Genomic DNA, 14,843 nt, shown 5'->3' with positions numbered 1-14,843 from the left:
TCACGTGCACCACACCAATCACCTTGTCTTATGTCTATAAGCTCCATTCATCTAATCACTTTGGCTTATTTTTTGGGCTCTATTCATCATGCACTTGTCTCGTATCGCTGTCACCTCGCATCTCATCTCGGATTATTTCTGAGGTGCATGTGGTGTGGGGCTTCTGAAGTTGAGGTGATACCTACTCGTAGAACTAATTGCACTATCTATCAGCACACCTTCGCATTGCTGCGATTATTAATAGCTGTCATGGATGATCTATCATAATCAGCCGGTCGACATTTCAATGCAAGTCGGTCACGTAAGCCGAACAAAAAGACCCAAGCCTTTCTTTATTTCCGCAACCTGGTTCCCTCGGCTGAGCGGTTCTAGTTTGGGGTTGCCATGGGAGGCAACGCGGATGCGGTATTAGTCCCACATCGACTAACTACCTCCATCTTTGGTTTCTTTCGTGCTATACATAGCGCAGGCGCTGCTGGTGTCAAACTCACGCGGCTGCGTGGCGAGCACAGAGCGAACTATTCTTTCGCCTTTTACTAAAGAATACCGTGTGCTTGCCACTCCAAGCAGCATACGCCTATTTTTGGAGGGTTCCCCTTTTTGGAGTGGGCCCTACAAATCAAGCATAAATTTTTTATAATAAATAATAATCAGCATTCACGAAATTATTCAGTTAATAATAATTTATCTATTAATCCTAAGGGCATTGATTAGGGCTGTCAACGAAACGAGCCGAGTCCGAGCCTGGAAGAGCTCGGCTCGGCTCGTTTCACAGAAGCTCGGGCTCGGTAACGAGCTCTATTTTGGGCTCGAACTCGGGCTTGCTTGGCAAAGCAAAGGCTCGGGCTTGAGCTCGTAAAGCTCGTTTCAATTATGAGCTCTAGAACGAGCCCGAGCTTGGGCTCGTAATCGGGCTCGAGCTCAGGCTCAAGCTCGATAACAAGCTATTTTTCTCTATGTAATTAGATTTTTATGAATTATGGTGCTGAAATAAGATTTTTCAGTGGAAGACTAGAGCTCGTTTGGGCTCGTGAGCTACTCGGGCTCGGGCTCGGGCTCGGGCTCGAGTGTAAACGAGCCTCATATTGGGCTCGGGCTCGGGCTCGTTTGACTAACGAGCCGAGCCCGAGCCGAGCTTTTACCGAGCTGAGCCCGAGCCGAGCCCGAGCAGCTCGGCTCATTAACAGCCCTAGCATTGATCCGGATTTTGGGTGAGAAATAAAATTCTGCACGGCAGTTGAAAGGGCCATCGGGTTAGCCGAATGGTCCAAATACCCTTCCATTGCAGACAGAAGGCTTGGATGATACGAGTCTTGTTGGGTTGCATTGCATTTTCAGATTAACTTATCCCATCTTGCGGCATGATACGAGTCTTGTTGGGTTGTATTGCATTTTCAGATTAACTTATCCCATCTTTGCGGCTGGATCCATGCTTCTTGGGGCCAAACAACAATCAGAGGTGGATGCCTATCTAAGCGGGTAACTTGGAACACATAAAATTTGGTCAACGCGTTGAGCAGCGAGCACTTGAAATATCCAAACGCCTAAAAGAAGTGAAGATTGTTCAAACTCACAGATCTCAGAGAAGGAGAGCAAATAGATAAACTTTGATGACAGTATTTCTGAAAATAGAGGTAGATAAACTCGTCGCAGCCGGAGGTCAGTGCACTTTCGACGAGTCTCTCATCGGAGCAGAGCTGCATAGGTGAGCATCATCCATGCGATATTAATTCTGGGTGCGGATAGTATCTATCTTGAAAGTAATTCGGCTACGGTGATCGACTGGATTTAGGATCATTACAGTAAAGACGATCGGCATCCATTGCTTTGGGACATCTGCGGGCTTTCAAGAGAGTTCGGCTTCTTTCGAGCCATTACTCGGAAGAGATTTTTAGAAGACTCACGAGTTATGAAATTTATAATATACATAAGAGATAAAGCTTATTTTAAATATTTTAATATCCAAAACTATATCTATCATTCTATAATTTGTATCTCATATCATAAATTTATAGTCTATTTTTCATAAAACATTAAAAGAATATGGATCAACATGAATAAGAAAATATGTATAGAAAAACACATTTAATATTCAGAAAAAGACAAATAATATTAAAAATGAATAACAAAGAAAAATAGATACCAGATGAAGGAAAAATTACAAAACTTGAATTGATTCAATCTCAACATATATCAGACTGCAGGAATCAAACCTATGCCCATAAACTCCAACCAAAGTTCAAGTTCTATATTAGCATGGCACCATACAATAGCATCATACTGTATAGTATTAGTAGAACTCATTGGTTGAAGTCCAAGTCTTAAATTAGTAATGTAAATGCATTATCAGAATTTCATTTTCTCAATCCAATTTTCTATGGTTATAGGGAGCCTCCCCCCAGCTCTCCAAAATACACAGTGGGAGATGGTTGCCCTGCTGGGGATTTAGATTGGGGTAGCTTATGAGGTTATGAACCTGGTGGTTGCCATAGAGGGAACTTGAGATTTGGAAGAGGAAATGGCTTTTGGGACAGGAGAGGAGAGGAGGTGACCCGGTGGGACGCACAGAGGCATGAGGATTGGACCTAGGGTTTGGGTTGTATCTTCGAGCGAAAGTAATGGTCAATCTTCTTTCACGACATCAACTATTGGATCATATTTCTCATAGATCTCAAAGCACTACAAACTATTTTTTCTATCTGTTTGCACAAATCTCGTAGCAGCTATTGTGCAATCCAACGGTGCACTGAATTATTTTTTCTTGCAAAAGATACAACCCAAACTCTCGGGCCTATTAAGGTGGAATATCCGATGGAAAGTCTGTTGTTTTTTCAAAAACAATCCCAGGATGTCAAGCCCATACAATGAGCCCGATAGGTTGTCCAAATTTTGGGGCCAAGGAATCAAAGGGATATGTCCAAGGTTATGGGGCTGGTTGGCTGCCACCATTCAGCTGCAAACCCAAAACTTTTCATTAACAAATTTGCTAATGAAAGGAGTTCCATTAGCTGATTGCAGCCATATCATTACGTTTTATGAAATTGACTGTGCCAGGAGTCACATTCTTTTTAAGAAGATAAGATAGAAAAAGCTTTTTTTTTTGCGGTTGATGAAACCCAAGGCATCATCTATTTAATTCTTTATGACCTGATGCGTGTTAAACTATAAGGTTTCGGCATATCTACCCTCCAGAATGTGCCCATCTACATATATACTCTTGTAATCATGAAAGTTGCACGTATGATGTCTTTAAAGTACTCCATTTTTGTTGCACCAAAAAGTACTCTATTTTTGCAGCTATACTCCTATTGCCTTACTATCAACATTCATTTAAGTGATATTTGGTTTGCAACAATTTGTCTAGGTTATATAATAACTTAGCATATAAAATTGCCATTATATCCCTCTTTTTTTAATAGTAGCATGATATCCCTCTATAATTTTGATTATTATGAAGTTTAAATCATGTTCAGATATCTACTATCTAAAACATTAGTTTTCTTATTTTTAAAAATGAGACACCAGCCAAAAGGGAACAATCGTACAAAGAAAAGTAATTTACAAATGTATACATATGGATATTTCATGAGATAAAAAATGTTGGTACACCCTCAAGTTGCAAAATTAAATCACTCAGCAATGCAGACCCAAAATTGGCCAGTAGCCAAATATTCTCTACATAGCCACCCTAAAGTTCTTTTCAATGAAGAAAAAGTCATTAAGAAATCTTCCACCCTAGTAGAGAGAGAGAGACAGAGGAGGGTAGACGAAGATCCAGTAGTAGTAGATCTCTACTCAAATCTAGTCAAAATTAATATTAGATGATGGGGATTCAATATTGATTAATCGAATCGTTGAATATTATATACTATTTCTAAACTATTTACGCATAAAAAATTATGCAACTTGGAGACTTCTAGCCTATACATCAAATAGTTAAAATATATGAATTGTTTCATTAAATTTAACCTATCTAATTTTTGATCATTTGATGCATAAACTAGGGGTTACATCTCTATGTTATACCCCCAACATACAATCTTGATCCGATTGGATTTAATATCCACTCGAATGCAACTTAGATCCAATCAGAAATGTAACCAAGATGACACAATGTTTTCATTGCATCAGTCCGGGGAAAACACCACCTGGACTCCATGATTCAAAGATTTGTTCTTTGACGCCAATGATCGACCATTTCATTAAGCAAATGAAAAGGTTGTGATTCAAGATTATTACAACTCTTCTACGCTGATTACTGCGACTCAGATTTATACTTTCAAATCATGATCTGGATAGCAAAAAGGTTGTGAAATGGAGTTCTTTCATTGAAGTGCGACCACCAGATTGGTACTTTTACGATTGGATGCGGTGCCATAGAATTTGGGCTTGAAATCGTTCGAACACTTTGATTCCTCAATTGAGTGCAATCAAGTTTTTTTCTTTTTTCTGATTTACTAAAAAAATCGATACTTTGGCCTTAAAAGAAAGAAATAAAAAAGAGAATTCATTTATTGCATCAATTTCGAATGCAGTGCCCATTTAAGATGCACAATAACAACATGAGGCATGCCACGCTGTAGTCCTAACAATTTTCTTGGCTTGCAAGAAAAAAATTTTCTCACCAAAATATTTTTTTTAAGAAGTTAATTCTTAGAAATATGATGTTTAGAGAAATAGTTTTGGTATGTTTGATTTACCATAGAAAAATAATACATTTCAAAGTGACTTATGTTTGATTGAACATCTACTTTTCTGAAAAAATTGTGTGAAATATGTATTATACCCTTAATAAAAAGAAAAACCTTATCAATGTACTTTGACAGCTTAAGGACAGTTTTAAAAAAAATGATCTAAGTTTCAACGAGTGAAAAAGTCACTTTTTCATGAATTTTTCTTTTCCAAAAAATATAAGAATCTTATTCTCATGAAAATACTGTTTTTCTATCTTTTTTCTTTAAAAACTCCCCCAAACAATAAGTCATTTTTTTATTTTCTGTTCACCATTTTTTTTCTCCTTTTTTTTTTTTTCTTTTTCTGCAAACCAAACGAGTCTTACAAAAATACCATCCATACCCAAATAAGCGCGAGCTGAAAAGTGTTAGGTACTGCTTCCACTTGGATGCGAAAAGGGATTCTTCATTTTACCATTTTTTTTCTTCATGATGCTTTGACCACTCCGAAACCCTTTCTAGTTGATGACAGACAAATCTTAATCCAAATTCTACCTTCACTCAGTATCATTATTACTGATATAATCAAATGGTGAGAATCCTCTCACCAACCAGCAAATCAAGAGATGTAAATGCTGTCCCACCCCAAGAAGTTTAGCAGTCAAATACAGCCCTGTCAGCCCTGTTCTTGTGTGCCACTGGTGATCAATCTTCCCATCCTTTTTACCATATAAAAAAGTCGCCATGTTAATTACACAATCCATTAACCTATATATTAAGGTCTAGAAATTAAGGAGATTATGAGCCTATAATTAGACAAGATACTAAGCTTCATGCATATGGGTGGAGGCCGGCCAACATTAACCAGTGTATTAGAGGAAGAAAGCAGTGCTTTATGAGATTTGTTCACCTGATTAGTTTAATGACTCGGACGTCCACTTCACGCTCCACGGAGCAGCCAAAATCCTCTGTGGACGTCCGTCCTAATAACTAGGATTCTATACTGCTTTTAAGTGAAGGAGAGGGGAAGCAGCTTAGTTCACTATGTGCTTGAAAGATTTTGACGGCAGGACTTGATCACTAAACAGAAGACAAACCAAGGATTGAAGTTTATACCTAAAATTTCGAGACCTGTTTTGAACCGAAGCTCAGTCCTGAAACACTTGCAAGCCTCTGAATCACTGGCGGCACAGCTCACTGTTAATGACTTGGTCTATTACCTATAAAGGTCATATGAGCTTGCACTTTCATGCAATCTGAAGCTTTGAATTAAACAGGGAAAATGACCCCAATCTCCGCTCGGTTTAATCGCCAATTTGTTGATCAGAAAGCATTGGCTAAACTTATCGTTCCATTCCGATTTTGATGGACATTTAATATCCAATAATCCGTCACCAGAATTTGCTTGCATATAAAATGAAACCCAGGTTTGCGAAAAGAAGCATTGATGTGCATATAAAGTGGACAATGTCCACAATTGCCATACCTCTCCCTTTTTTTAAAGGAAAGTTCTAGGTTCGAGTCTTGAACAGTGTATCCTGGAATATTTGGATTCGGAATAATTTATTCTTAAAGAAACCATACGCAGGATAATTAATTGAATGTGAGTTACGTGGCCATGAAGTGGCGATCAAAACAAAAGCAACCAATCGATTTGTAAACGATCACCGGAACTCCAACCGTCCATCAAAAACATATCTATTATAGAAAAAAAACATATCTAACGGATGCTTAAAGCGCCCGATGCTTGTCTTATTTTTATGAACTCTCGGTCTCTTTTTCGCTACAGCAATCATTCATTATGCCCGTCCTAAGCACCCGATCCTGATCCCGCAACTCGCAATCCCGAAGATGATGCACAGATCTCAAAGCACCCCGATCTTAAATTTTTCCCGTGACAAAATCGAGTTGGTGTGGCAAGTCGTGATTTGGCCGCCCCCACGTGAGCGGCCCCAATAATTGCCAACCCCATTAGCCATGAACGAGGACTTCAGCGCGGACGTGAGTGGGGCGGCCAAAGCAGCAGCCGAAATTAAGAAGATGCTAATCTAGCTCGAGGCTTATCCATGGAGGTTAACTTTCATCCAAAAAGAGAACAATCGCAGTTTTGGGCTCATATAATTAAAACTAAGCAGCGTATATGTATGAAAAGAATCAGGTTCCAGAAGACACGGAAAGACTCAGAACTTTGCTCACCTTATTAGATTATAGGACGTTCATGCATCCCAACTTATAACTGGGGAACCTAATAACAACTCCACAGTCCACTGCTCCAACCCTAGCCTGGTTGAGGTGATCGAGAGAGAGCAGCTCATCACCATGTGCTGGAAAGAGCTCTGCTTGTGTTTTAATCCTGAGAGAGATATTGGACCTGATTTTCACGGCACTGCAGTCTCCATGAATCCCAAGCTGGAAAAAGATGGCGGTGTCGATCGGAAATCCGGTTTCATCAGCCCAGTAAAGGCTAATAATGCTGCGACTGGTGCCGCAGGTGGTGCTCGTAGTTCCCCAAAGGTTACTACTACGAACAATAGCACTTCGCATGAAGATGGAGAGACAGATTCTGGTCACAAAAGCGAAGCAGCTCGAGTGATCCCTAATCCGGAGAAGAGTGATGCCTTGAAGGCCCAGACGAAGGCCATGGAATCGAACGAGCGAGCTAATATTCCACCCAAGACCATCACTTCATATGCAGTGCCCGCACCAAAAGACCAGACAAAGGCTGCAGGCTACGATGGAGATGATGGAGAGAGAGGGAGGAGGCCTTAGAAGGAGAGCATCAGTTACGAGAGAGCGCCCAGGTTTACAGGTGAAAGCTAGTTAGAGGAGACTTTCTTCGGCCTTGGACGGTATGATTAATTAGGCTGCTACCGTGGTTTAGATAAATATATATTATGATATTTTTCTAGTGTTTCCACTACTTCTAAGTTACAAATATATGGAGTATGTAATTAGACATCGGCGTGGCTTTCTGTTTTCTGAGCACTTCCTATCCTTTTTTCCTTTTCATTTCAAGATGATGGTATACCATGTTGTTTGAGATAAAGCAGGATGAACAATGAACTCTGTCCGTTTGAATCAGAGGGATGGGTTTCTCAGATGACATGTCTTGCTCTTGATTTTAACCACTGTTTCTCTCGTCAAAAAAAAAAAAAGAGATATTAACCACTGTTTCCTCATGTCCCAAAAGAGTCAAGGCAAGAAAAAAGGTTTGGAGGACCAGTCGTTGAACCCTAGCACAGGCAGGGAAAGTTAGAGACAGAAATTATCCAGTAGGAGAACAAAGAGTAAGCATCAATAATATGATCTAAAGCAGTGTGCCAGGACTTAAGCAGATAAAGAAATGAGCATGATTCTTTCAGGAAACCCACTCCCTAACTTTAAGAAGCTTATTAGGAACTAAAGCTTGCAGCATTCGCTCCTGACACCTGACCAGAGAATTAGAATCAGCTTTTTGTGTAAAGGTGGATGGTGTTTTTGTTTAGCAAAAAGAAGGGATTCAAAATATTAAAAGGTCTTGGCTATTTTTTTCAATGTTATCTCAACATTTGGATTTCTGACAAGTCATCGCATATTGCTTAGAGTTGCTCGGCAGCTTTTTTAAATTAAAGAGGGATTTTTTATGATAAAAATTCCTCTGAAATAATTGCCTTTGTAAATCTCAAATGGAATAGACCTCTACATTGACAACAAGTCTAGAACTCAACCGTGGCCTCTCCTCTCCGGAAGAATATGACAAGGTGGCTTCTCGATCGAGTGTACGTGATGCTATTTTTTGTCAAACGACAAATTTACCCCACTTTAACCACGATTTGAGGTGCAAGAAGCATGCATGTCACTTTGAACCCATCCAAAATCTTATTTCAGACTTGATCTAAACTATGAATCTATAACCATTGTTTTGGCCAGAAATCCATGATTCCGTTAGACTTGGCCTAGCAGAATTAAACCTTGCCATGCGGCCCTAATAATTTGACTTCAATAAATCTTAAATTGCAGAAATTTTTTTATTGCCAAATTTGTTTGCGAAACCCTTTTGTTATCGAAGTCCTAAAAAATATTATATTTTTTTCTCTCGTATTTGTGGGTGGATTTCTGCCACTGAGGAAACATGTTTTCCTTCAGTAATTTCATTTCAATCGAGTTTTTATTAACATAAGAAATAGGAAAACAATTGGTGTGGACTTTTCTTCGAAAAGGGTTTTAATTTTAACAGGAAAGAGGAGAGTAGATGGTTAATTTGGATTGTGCAAATTTGATTAAAAAACCAAATAAAAGATCTCAGCCATTCACTTTGTTCTATCATGTGCAACACACGTAATGAATCTAATCCTAATTAAAGCATGACATAATGCTTAATGAACATGGTAAGTAATCATGCAGTACCTGAGTCCAAAACTTAGATTGCAACTCTTTCAAGTCAGATCTAGGTCATAACCCATTTGGGACCTTTTTATGAACAACTCATTTGAGACTTATTTGTTTCCATATACGAATTCTATCATTGGAACTACTAGAGGACTATGTATGACTGGCTTGTCCAACCCCTAAGCTTGTTAATATTTACTTTTATCTTTATTTTTAAGAGAGAGAGAGAGAGAGAGCTAAGATTTACTTTTGTCAAATGCTTAGCTCAAAAGAGAGCGGGATAGATATGGAGAGAGAGAGAGAGAGAGAAAGCGAGAGAGAGAGAGAAGATGAGATTGTTCACTTGCAAATAAACATATTTAATATGCAAATAGATGAGGCTGTTTGGCTTATTCTCACAACTAACTAAATAATTACAAAAGATACCCATGTCTTGCACAATTTCAAAATAAACCTCACCTACATGGTTTAGCTTCTAAATCATGATTTCTATATAATTTGATATAATATCCACCCGATTAGACTTCTCTTATTCTAGATGTTCTTCTAAATTCGGTTAATTCTCAAGCTGATTAAACTTTTCATGCTCTCATTCTTCTAAATTCAATCCAATGTTTTTTTGATCAAGCTCTCCTTGCTTTGGATACTCATCTTTGAAGTCTACTCTTCAAGTAAACCTTGTTTGAAAAAACTATCCAAGAGTCAAAGCAAGAGAGGTTTATCCTCAATTTGCATTTTTTTTTCTCTTCCTAGGTTACATACATGAATCTTATTTTTGACTAGTTTAATTGCTACATGGATTTCAAGTTTCCATCACATTTGCATAAAAGAGGAGTGCCTTTAAGATGATCAATTAGATTATATTCCAAAATTTCCTTCAGGAAGGAATAATTGAACAAATCAATGACATCTCACTCCTCCATTGCAACCTACCACATTAAGGGCCTCTTTGGAGAGAGGAACCCATTATCCATGGATACTCCGGTGGGAAAATAGGGAGGCATACAAAAGTGGAAGAGGTGGAGACTGCATGGTTAGAGAAGAGAAAATTATTTAGTCCCTAAATTTTAGTGATAATGTAAATCACATTTGAGGCAGAATTCGTATTTCCTGAAATTTTGAGATTCGGAGTATCTGCCTGCTTCAGGACTTTATTTTCCCCCCTCACTTCACTTCCATCATTCTTTAATTCCTGCAGCCATACGATAATCATGGATAATGAATGCGAAGCATCAAAAAAAGGCTATCAATAATATCATCTCTAGGGTTGCTTTCTTAGCACAATTATGCCTCAAGTCCATGCATTAGCTGCGCCTCCTAATAATGGATAAGCCATTGACTAAGATTCATTATATTATATCGCCTTTTTTTTATGTAGATAAGCCCTTATTTTTTGTGTCCTTGGGCTTGACAAGTGTAAGAATGCAACAACTTGAGAAAGGCTATTTTTATTTGTCAAAGTAAGCAGCTTTTTTCCTTTTTACATAGTCTTTTTACAAAGCCTTGACACAAATCTTTCAAGTGCCGTGACACAACTAGCCAGGCGTTGAACTTTTTGGACAATCTTTAGTGAATACATTTTTTGTATTGCTCAGTTTTGCTCTAGTTTTGCCTCCATGCCTCATTGTATTACCATGAATCCCAAATTTCGTTGGAAAGCATCATAAAAGAATATTTTGGCCAAACTTCCATTATCAACAAGAATTCTATTTATATTATAATTTACAATTGTAAGAGAAATAATTACAACATCATCATGAGGAGTCTATACTCCTCCTAAGTTGGCGTCAGAGAAAGAGATGACGTCTTCCGTGTATTGTCTCTTTGAAGCAGCTTCGGCCTCCTGCGGGGCCCGATTGTTTGAGGTACTTGGAACCTCAGGAGGAATGCCGGCAATGGTATTAATAATCCATATCGTTGGATGATTATTGATGGGCTCCACGGGTGGCAGATCAGAGGCTGAGGCAGGCCCTTCTTGGTCACACTGATTATGTACATACCGGTCCAACCATCCACGTCGGTGACTACCTCAATCTCATCCTTGAGTTGGATGCACTCCTCGAAGTCATATCTGTGGTCTCGGTGGAATCGGCAATACTTCTTCTTATCTCTTTTGCTCGCTAGGACATTTATTCAATGTGGAGGGCGCAGGTAACCTTGGCCTTGAATCTCCATAAGAATCTGAGTCCTCGGTGTAGTGAGTGGAGTATACCTTTTTAAACTTTGAGGAGAACTCTTGGGCCATCGTAAGCTCTTTTTATCCCAAGGTGAAGTACTCCTTGACGCACCTCGCTGTTCTCATCTCCGTTTTCCTCCTCGGAGGGGTCTTCCCTCAGTAGACTCGTGATAGAAGGCCATGACTTTCTCTATTTTTGCATATTTCTCAGCTCGTGCCACCATTTCGGCGAAGTCAATCGGAAAGTGTTTCTCCAAGGAGAAGAGAAAATGAGACGGTCTTAAGCCACCCTTCATTGCTGACATCGGGCTCAACTGATTTAGATCGTGGACTTCTAATGTCGCTGCATTAAAGTGGTTGACATAATCTCTAAGGGACTCTCTCTTCTTCAGCTTGATGTCAAGCAACGCATTGGAACTACAACACTGTCTTCAACAGAAAATGAAGTGCGAGTAAAAAGACGTCCAAGCTGCTCGAAGAGATGGATAGATTTAGGCCGAAGCTTTGAGAACCAAAACTAAGACGTTTTAAGAAGATTTACAGAAAAAGCTTTGCAAAAAAACGACGTCAATGGCTCCATGCAGCATCATGAGAGTTTTAAAACTCTTCAAATGATCCAAAGAATCCGAGGTGCCATCATATGGCTCCACTTAAGACATCTTGAACCAAGGTGGGACCGGTTCTTTCATAATCTACCAAAAAAAAATTCGTGAAGAAGTCGAGGTCATTATTCGCCCTCGATTCTTATCCTTTAGGAGCCTGAATTTGACGGCCTATCTTCTCAATTTTTCTGTCAAGGTCGGGGTCCCGTTAAGATAGAGGCTCCATATGGTGAGGTGATGAAAGATCCAGAGCAGAATCCTTGGGGCTTGGCGGTCGCTTCCCATCTCGACTAAGACTTCTTCATCCGGTGTGTTGACTCTGACGAGATCACTCTGGGATTTGGCGTTGCGAATGGAGGCTAATATGGCACGTGTGGCGCATTGGTTGCTAGAAGTGGCGACTAGGTTGAGCAGGTTTCGATCGGACTAGTTCTGACTGTGCTGTCGTTTGTTGTAAGCCCTGAACTACTGCGATCAAGGCCTGCACCAATTGTACAAGCAGATTGAACTGCTCAGTGTTCATAGGTGCAGCCGGCTATACCGGCGAAGCGTGCTCCATAATCTGCAATGATCCTTATGAGGCCAGAGCACAACATTGCGAGGCATGAGATGCACCGTGAGTCCTTTGCGACCTCATCTTGACAATTCAATTCCTCCTTTCGTTTGGTATCGAAATAGTTGGGGGCCTTCCTCTAGCACCAATCTGTTGCTGTTGAATCCTGAATCGAGATCGGAGCGTTACCCGACTAGCTCTGAGGTCGGTGATAACCAAACTAAATGATCCGACCAAGGTGTGGAAGAACTAGTCTCCTCCGAGGCTGACCTACAAGAAGTCCACTTGCTAGAAAGTATTCAATGGGGGACCTTTCGATGTCTAAATCAAAATGGTAAGGCAACAGTATGAAAGAAATTTTTTTTTGCAGAATAGAGTCTCTAAATGAGCTTACTTAAGGAGCCCTGAACTATCCTTTTATATAGGGTAGTCAATCGATCTGTTATCTGATTTGGTGTGGCATGCCTTAATTGCTAGATAGCGGTCGGTCACATATTTACAACGTGGAAAATATTTTGCATGAGCAGCATGCGGCGGTAATTATACCGATCATGTGTTGACAATAGTGTTGCCATAACTGTCAGAATTTATTAACATGTGTCGAGTAGCTTCTCGGTATTAATCGAAGTTGTTCACCTCAACTAATACCAAGGTCAAAGAGGTTGGTCTAATATAAGGTCAAGATATCCAACATTTTTTCCCATCACCTTCCATAAGGGAACTTGTGATTCATTAACTACTTCCTATGAAGAAATGAGACGGACCACTTATTAGTCCAACTCACATTCAACCTAGCCAGCACCCAATTTTACTAATGGAACTAGAGTTTTAATTGGCCATTAGTTATGCATAGAATGGAGGGTGACAGACGATGTCGAGGTATAGTGAGATACCCAACTGCAATGATAATATATTAAATAACCTTTAGCAGAGACACACCCGATTTTGTCGACCGTCATATTGAAGCAATGTCTATAATTATCATGATAGAGCTAATATTTAACAAGAACTCGAGTAGTTCTTTAAATATTTAAAAATTTTGAAAATTATTATAAAATAGCAAAAAATATTTATTATTTCAATCAATTTGTATCAATTAAGATGATAAAGCTAATATTTGATCAGTCATGCTACAATAACCACATCGAAAAGATTGTTGCTATAATTGTCATGCCACTTAGAATGAGAAGGTTCATGCAGCACATACATTGATGCAATTCCCAATCAGGTTGTGGTATAGAGTACCAAATCTCTTATATGCCATAAGATATACTGGAAGTGAGGAAAAATTTTGACATAGTAGATTTGTTATATTTACTCTTGTTTATAATTTCATAAAAAATTTTAAAATCTGGAATCTCATAATTAGTGAGGGTACCAAATTGAGTCGAATTGAGATATCATTTATCTTGCATAAGATTTTTGGCAGAAAAGTTTTTAATAATCATCTTGACCTATATTTAGAATATTTTCATTGATTTTGTATAAAATAAAACAAATGAAAAAGCTATTGTTCTTCCTTTTTTTTTTTTTTGATGATAATTGGCCCTTTTTTATTGACATGCTTTGGTTAGCAGCGCCATCACTGCTAGTGCCTCAGCATACCTTTAATGTTGATCCAGCCCCTTCCTTTTTCCTTTTTTGCTTTTGCTACCCTCCATCCAACTCTATCACTTATTATTAGCTTTTAGCCCTCTCACAACCATTGCTCTCTGTATCTCCTGTCTTGGGTTGATTTTGTCCCGATGATAGATAAAAGAATTTCCAGTATAGATCTATATTGTATATCATATTGCTTATATTTCAAATAGCTAAACTGAGCAGCGATTTGGGTGCTAGGTGCTGAGATATCAAGAATACCTGTCTTACCATTGATTTGTCTCCATGATAAATAGGAGAATTTTCAATATTGATGGACATTTGCATATCATATCTTTTGATATTTCAGATAGCTTATCTAGGGTTTAGGTTTCTGGATCCCAAGATATGGAAAATAAAATTCTTGATTTCATATTCATTTTACACTTTTAATCTATATATCAATATATTTTAGGCAAAAAGTTGATACCTATATGCTAAAAGAACAAATAAAATCTGCAACAATGATATGAGGAAATAAAAAATTATTGGATGGATCAGGTCCAAATGGATCAAGCCACTAATCAATTACTGCATCATCCATTCTTATATCCAAACTATTCAAGATCAAAATGGGATGAGAATTTATACTGTCATTCACCATATATATATATATATATATATATATATATATATATATATATATATACACACTTTGGAATTTAGATTGGTTTTTTGTATCTGATACATTTAAGGATGCAAATAAGTTAGGTCATAAGTAATTTTAATCTAATTCGATTTTTTGTTTAGGCCTTAATGGTGGACTCATACCCAATTTAATGCAAGATCGGATGGAATTTTGGGAGTTTCTCAAACTCTCTGATAACTTTTCT

The 14,843-nt window shown here is 38.6% G+C and overlaps 1 non-coding gene across 1 annotated transcript; it reads left to right on the top strand.

Moving 5' to 3' along the window:
* The first annotated feature begins 493 nt into the window (after positions 1-493).
* LOC113463175 (U5 spliceosomal RNA) lies at positions 494-609 on the top strand. Its single transcript, XR_003386931.4, has one exon. It is a non-coding gene; the product is annotated as a U5 spliceosomal RNA (small nuclear RNA).
* The last annotated feature ends 14,234 nt before the right edge of the window (positions 610-14,843 follow it).

This window comes from Phoenix dactylifera, chromosome 5 (assembly GCF_051530095.1).
Source record: "Phoenix dactylifera cultivar Ajwa chromosome 5, Ajwa_hap1_PhDact_Kaust_v1.1, whole genome shotgun sequence".
NCBI classification, from domain to species: domain Eukaryota; kingdom Viridiplantae; phylum Streptophyta; class Magnoliopsida; order Arecales; family Arecaceae; genus Phoenix; species Phoenix dactylifera.
The sequence above is the reverse complement of the archived record's forward strand: the minus strand, read 5'-3'. Positions and strand labels throughout refer to the sequence as shown.